Source organism: Penaeus japonicus, unplaced genomic scaffold, assembly GCF_977035675.1.
Source record: "Penaeus japonicus unplaced genomic scaffold, GWHDUDI00000001_assembly GWHDUDI00000005, whole genome shotgun sequence".
NCBI classification, from domain to species: domain Eukaryota; kingdom Metazoa; phylum Arthropoda; class Malacostraca; order Decapoda; family Penaeidae; genus Penaeus; species Penaeus japonicus.
Window position 1 is genome coordinate 15,947,096 of NW_028234407.1, and position 7,500 is coordinate 15,954,595.

The 7,500-nt window shown below is 39.4% G+C and overlaps 2 protein-coding genes across 27 annotated transcripts in view; one reads left to right on the plus strand and one right to left on the minus strand.

The window, feature by feature from the left end:
• LOC122265181 (uncharacterized) overlaps window positions 1-7,500 on the plus strand; it is a 675,490-nt gene that overhangs the window by 599,239 nt on the left and 68,751 nt on the right. The window lies entirely within an intron of this gene.
• LOC122265247 (uncharacterized) overlaps window positions 1-7,500 on the minus strand; it is an 18,543-nt gene that overhangs the window by 10,514 nt on the left and 529 nt on the right. The gene's annotated exons all lie outside the window — the stretch shown is intronic.

Below are 7,500 nucleotides of genomic sequence, written 5' to 3' on the forward strand. Positions count from 1 at the left end.
GATAACCTCGCCAACTTCGGTCGGTGCTCAGGTGCGGCCAGCTCTCGTCCAGTGTGGGAAGCTTGTTTCCTCCACCCCACATCCTCTCCATCCCTCCCCGTACCCCACAGCTCTTTAAATATTCATCGCGGTCGGCCACTCTCTGAGACTGCCCCCCCCCCCTCCCATCCTCATCCTCCACCACTCGTCAGTCGGGTATTAGGACCCCAAGGGAAGGAGGGGGCGGGGAAGGAGGAAGGCAGGGAAGATCTACTCCCTCAAGCATTAGCAACACTGCAGCCCCCGCCCATCGTCTCGCCATCCGATGTAATTGAAGGAATTAAAGTGATAACGATGGGCGACATGGAAAGACCTTTGGCACCTGGTCTCTGGGGCATATTTTTTTCCTCTTCAGAGTGTAATCATTTTCGCAATTTGAATATTCTTTGATAGTTAATTAAGGCAATCAGATTTTTTTTCTGTACATAAAAGCGGATATCCATATACAAATAGCTATTATACAGTATTCATACTCATTCATAATTCTTTCAGCCGCCTTTAAGCTCAGAGAAATGTAATAATGACCTTGGAGAACTGATGGCCTTGAGTATATTATTATCTGAAACACCTCATACAAAGAGAGTCCCAGTTGGGCGGAGAAAATGCAGAAAACCTTTAAATTGGTAGTAACAAGATTTGCTCCGTTATATAATTCAAAGCAAATGGTATGCCACGCGGACATGCAGATGCCGCCTTTATACGCATCCTACGTAAGTGAGCTGTGGACTCCAGACTCCACCTGGAAGGGGGGCGGGGAAGGGGAGGTGTGGGGGTATTGGAGTAAAATCCTGGCAGTCCTACCCAATTGGGAGCAAAATCAACCCCGCGTGGTGCGTGGGAAGTATCATGAAGAAATATGGGATAGCTTTGGGGGCATTCCGGTGGTAGGCTTCTGTTGACATATGCGACCGCACGGCAGTGTTCTGCAGGCTTATTATGTGTCTTGTGTGTGTGCGTGTGGTTGAAGAGAGAGAGAGAGAGTGTGTGTGTGTGTGTGTGTGTGTGTGTGTGTGTGTGTGAAAGAAAGGAAGAAAGAAAGAAAGAAAGAAAGAAAGAAAGAAAGAGAGGGGGAGGAAGGGAGCAGGGAGTGAGAAATAGGAGAGAGAAGATATAGATAAAGTAGCGGATTGGAGGATTGGACGAAGTAAGACACAAGGCACTCCATCTTTATCTATAAAAGAGAGGCCCATTGGGGAGGGGCCTATATTGGGTAAGGGAGCTTCATCTTCACTTGTCCTTGTGGGTCACCGTTCTCCTCCGCTTTTCTGATCCATCTATCGACCTCTTCGTCACAGACTGGCCATTGTTATTCGCCAGTTACAAACGCGTTGATGAGTGTCTCTCGCGAAATCCAGTGCTTGCGGGTTGTTTGTTTTTGCTAGATTTCAAACTGCGTATCTTCATTGTAGGATTTGCATAGGTATAGAAGGGTATTGGGGTCGATATTGTTTAAACACGATGATAAAAAGAGGAAGGATGGCCAAATGGAGAGGAGTTAGACGAGGTGGGAAAGTTAGCACTGGTGAGAGAGAGAGAGGGAGTGATTAGGACATTTGTGTGATGAATTTTCCCAACGAATTGCTGTCCCAGTACGGATAAGCACAACGTTGTTTATCCTGGTTTCCCGCTTTGCCATTCATCTATTTGATGGGAAAAGCGGGAAGTGTAGTATTTTTTAATGGTTTTCCAAGCTTCAATCCCCTGATATCCTCAACCTTGCATTTACAAATCACCATTTACAATGTAGATTTGATTTTTTTTCTCTCGTTTTTGAACATGGACCGATGTATTGCAGACGAGGAAGAAACACATTTTGAAAAAAAATCGGGAAAAATGTAAGCGTTATGAATTAGAGTTTATGACGGGCGTGGCATGCGGGCTGGACATGTGCCGTCACGCGGAACCTTAATAACTATTTTACGTGTTTGACGCACGGTGCACTTTAGGTTGGTCGTCCTCCAGGGCAGGAGCCACGGGGGATTTTTTCATTTCATCTCTTTCTCTAATCTTCCATATGTTTATATATATATATATATATATATATATATATATATATATATATATATATATATATATTGTGTGTGTGTGTGTGTGTATGTAGATGTATACATATATGTATATGTATATATATATATGTGTAGAGGTATATGTATATATATACATATACATATAAACATATATATACATATACACATATATATACATACACACATAAACATATATATACATATACACACACATATATATATATATATATATATATATATATATATATATAAATATATATATTGTATGTATGTATATGTATATATGTATATGTATATATGTATATTATATGTATATATATATATTATATGTATATATATATGTTATATAATATATATATATAATATATATATATAATATACATATTATATATATATAATATTATATGTTTATATATATATATATATATTATTATATATAATATATATATGTATATATATATATATATGTATATATATATATGTATATACATATATATATATATATATATATATATATATATATATATATATATATATAATATATATATATATGTATATACATATATATATATATATATATATATTATATATATATGTAAATGTATTTATATATGTAAATGTATGTATATATGTATTATGTTTATATATATATATGTTTATGTATGTATATGTATATGTATGTATATATATATATATGTATATATTATATGTATGTATATATATATGTAATATATTATATGTATGTATATATATATGTATGTATATATATATATGTATGTATATTATATATATGTATGTATATTATATATGTATATTATTATATATATGTATATATATTTTATATATTATATATATTTATATATGTATATATATTATATATATGTATATATATATTTTATATATGTATATATATGTATTTATATGTATATATATATTTTATATATGTATATATATGTATTTATATGTATATATATATATATATGTATTTATTTGTATATATATACGTATATATACGTATATATACATATATATACGTATATATACATATATATACATATATATTTATATATATACATATATATTTATATATATACATATATATTTATATATATACGTATATATACATATATATATGTATATATATTATATATATGTATATATATATTATATATATGTGTATATACATTATATATATGTATTTGTATGTATATATACATATGTATTTATATGTATATATATACATATATATATATACACACATTTACATATATATACATATATACATACACACACACACACACACACACACACACACACACACACACACACACACACACACACACACACACATACACACTTGTATGTCTATCTCCCATTCCTTCCTTCCCCTCTTCCTCCCTCTCAGCTTTCCCCATCTTTACCCCTTCTTGTCCTCTCGGCAATGCAGAAAGATGCATGTACGGTGAGGCCTTTGAGATGGGCGTGAGGGTGCGTTTGAGAATGCACCAGAGCTATCCCAAGTATGAAACTTAAAGATAAAACTCTCGGTCGAAAGCCCTCATTACTCATGCTGCGAAGATCGATGTGAGGGGAGGGAATGAGAGAGAAAAGAAAATGATAGCGTGACGGACACAAAGATCGAGGACACACAATGGAATGAGGAATTAGATAAAAGGAAGACAATGGAGGATATTAGAGGATAAAAAGCAGAAGTCGAGGGGGCGAGAGGCGGAGAAGACAAAAGGCGGAGGTCCTCGTGTTTGGCACCGCGTCTCAGGGCGAGTCGAGGTGGATAAATAGAAGGTTTTTGCTCTCGTGGCACTTCTCAAAAGATCCCCGTTTCCTTTTTTTTCCTCGCCCTCTCCTCCTCTTCCTCCCTGGCGGAAGGATGGTCGTCAGGCCTTGGATAGAGGTTGAGGATTTCCTCTTTATTTTTTTTTTCTTAGTGATTTGGTAGCTATATATATATATATATATATATATATATATATATATATATATATATATATATATATATATATATATATATATAAAGATAGATAGATATGTGTGCGTGGAAAATAATATGCTAGTAATTGTTCACAAGAGCACGCATAAATTACAATACGAATTATAATTTTCGAAAGAGATAGACGTGGCGAAAATTATCATTTATAATCATCGCCAGAATAAATACGAGATCCGCATTAATTCTCGCCGCCGCCGGCTTTATTTCTATGAAATTGGAAACTAAAAGATAAGTGTTTGAATCTTTGTTAGCACAGCAGTCACGCGCGTAGAGTATATGCAGATCAACTAAAATCGGTTCCAGGGGAAAAAAATAGATCGGGGGGAGGCATGTAGGAGGGGGTGCAGGGGGGAAGGGACGATTCACCAATCATCGCCGTTTGTTTTGTAAATAAATCCTTTACGACTGTGATGCTGGACGATCGACTCTGGTGATTGACGTGGGTAAACATTTTTATTTGAGAGCTCTGCCCAATCCCGCACCCATATTGTTGGTTCATTGATCGCTAAATACGGCCAGGTAAGTACGGGAGAGAGAGAGAGAGAGAGAGAGAGAGAGAGAGAGAGAGAGAGAGAGAGAGAGACTGACTGTTATGGTCGTCAGCGGTTTACACAGTAATTTACATGTTTCTGTGTGTACATTTATGTGTTACAGTGTCACCATTACCGACCGTGACCACACAGCACTTCCTGCCCCACTCACCGGGGTTCTCAGCGGCCTCGATCGGGCAACACAAGGACGAGCCCCTCCCCTTCCCAAAGCCCACCTTCCGCCGGTCCGCCCCGTTTCTTTTGTTTTCGTTATTTATCTCGGCGGTTTCCTGGATTTCCTTCGAAAAGTTCGTTTGACGTATTATGTCGATTTTTTTTTTTTTTTTTTTTTTTTTTTTTTTATTCAAGCATCGCAATGTTATTTTCGTCTTGATACCCCTCCTCTCTATATATATTTATCTATATCCATCTCTCTCTCTCTTTCTGTCTCTATATATTTATCTACATCTCTTGTTTCCTTTTTTTTCTTTTCCTTTTCTCGTTTTGTTCCACTTTTTCAACCCTTTTGTTTTCATGTGATCCCTTTATGTTCCCAAGCTCTTCTCTGCCCTTCTTTGATCCGGTAGGCTTCCTTTTAGGCTTATGTCAACAAGTATCGAGTCCTCTCACTCTATCAACTGAAAACCTGTCTACTCTCCTTCTTTCACTCTATACCTGTTACTTTTGATCTCTCTCTCTCTCTCTCTCTCTCTCTCTCTCTCTCTCTCTCTCTCTCTCTCTCTCTCTCTCTCTCTCTCTCTCTCTCTCTCTCTCTCTCTCTCTCTCTCTCTCTCTCTCTGTGTGTGTGTGTGTGTGTGTGTGTGTATATATATATATATATATATATATATATATATATATATATATATATATACACACACACACACACACACACACACACACACACACACACACACACACACACACACACACACACACCGTGTGTGTGTGTATGTATGTATGTATGTATGTATGTATGTATGTATGTGTGCGCGCGCGCGTGTTAATATGAGTATATATGTGGGCAAGGAAGCTGAACTTCTCTCGCAATAAAGGAAGGAACAATGATTGAAGGGGGCGAGATGAAGGGCGAAGCGGCGAGAGGGCAGTCCAGAGCCCCAGCAAGACAAAGCGTGGCTGCGCTCTGTCGTTGATGGGCCACTCCAGTTGTATTCCGAATGAAGGGCGAAGCGGGGCTCTGTTGGGAACGGCGATTCGGGAAGGCAAAGCGCGATAGCCAAACGGTGTGAGGGAGATATGATAACAAAGCGCCAGGGTCGGGAGGGAGGATGCATAGACACATGTGCTTGGAGGTACAACGGACTGGGCGATAAGGGAAGACGTGTGACGCATCGGCTTCGGTTGCTGGCGATATTCCAACCTCTTATCATTCCTTATTATTCTCTCTCACTCTCACTTTCTCTCGCCATACTCTCTCTCACTCTTCCTCACTCTACTTCTCGCTTTCTCTCTCTCTCTTTCTCTCCGTGACTCCCATTATTTTCCTCCTCTTATGCGGCAAAGCTTACCGTGCAAAGGACAAACACTTCATGAATCCTACAAGAACACACTTTTAACCATTGGCGGTTCATTAGCGTTCTTTCTATCCTAATTTGCAAATCTGCAACGTGATTCCGGGAAGAGCTCTTTCAGCGGGGGGGGGGGGTATGGATTCGGACATGCAAAGTCACTCTCCGTAATCCTCTCGACACAAATCCTGAATATCATCGAGAAAATCAATTAATACTGAGGTGTTTTGCGTCGCCATTTGCGGTGATGGACTTTCTATTTCGACTGCGAGTATGCTAACCGCGACTGTGTCTTCCTGTGTTGTGTGAGTGTGTGGTTAGAGTGGCGACGCGACGGGCGGTTGGGCGGCGAAGGTGGTCAGTTATGATGTAAAAGAAGTCGAACACATGGGAAACATTGCGCAATCGTGAAAGCTAGGGAGAGAGAAAAAAGACAGTAACACGAATGGATGCCGTCATTACGTGATGACAATGATCCTGCTGGTACTAATGATGGTAAGGAGGATGACAATTATGCCACTCACGGACGCTCTCTTCCCTGTGTATTGTCATGTGCTGTATTGAGTCGCAGGCAAAGATGAGCCGAACGGTGCCTGTGGTTGGAGGCGAGTGCTGCTTAGGTCGATAGTCCCCTGCGCAGATTATTTTTGAAAATCTAGAGATTTATGTGTGTGAGTGCATGCGTGTAGCTGCACAGTATGTGGATTCCGGACCGTTAGTCGATGTGTATGTATGTATGTGTATGCGTGTGTGCCGCCTTTGTGTGCATTTTTGTGTGTATATGTATGTAATGCGATCGCTGATGCATCGAGATAGAAGTGCCTCTGCCAGAGAAACAAATGTGACCAATGAAAGTGGCAAAGTAGTTTCCCCGGGGGTGTTTGTGTAACAGACAACGGCTGATGGTGGTCTCTACCTCCCCGGGGTCGCCCTCCTACCTTTCCATACGGTCACACATGTAAGTACGTACACGCATACACAGTCACACACGCGCGCGCTCTCACTTTTACGGCCTGTTGCCTACCCTCGCGTGGACGTATCACCCGTCACATCTACTGGAACTTGTACTGCCTTTCCCCCGCTTGCGAGCACAAGCACTCGTGGAGATGTAGTCTCGTCTCCTGCTGTCATCATTCTCTCGTTTCGTCTGTTCCCCCTTCCCTTCCTCCCTCAATTCCTCACTTATTCGCTTTATTCACTTCCTGCCAGTCACTATATGCGAAAGGTTCGTTAGACCTTAGGATTCTGAACTGGATCTCATTTCTTAGCAACGTTTCTTGGTCTCGAGAAGCACTACCTAATCCGAGGAACAACCTTGTTTGTTGGCTTTGGGAGGGTTTGTGGAGTTGAATGCCTTAACTGAAGGA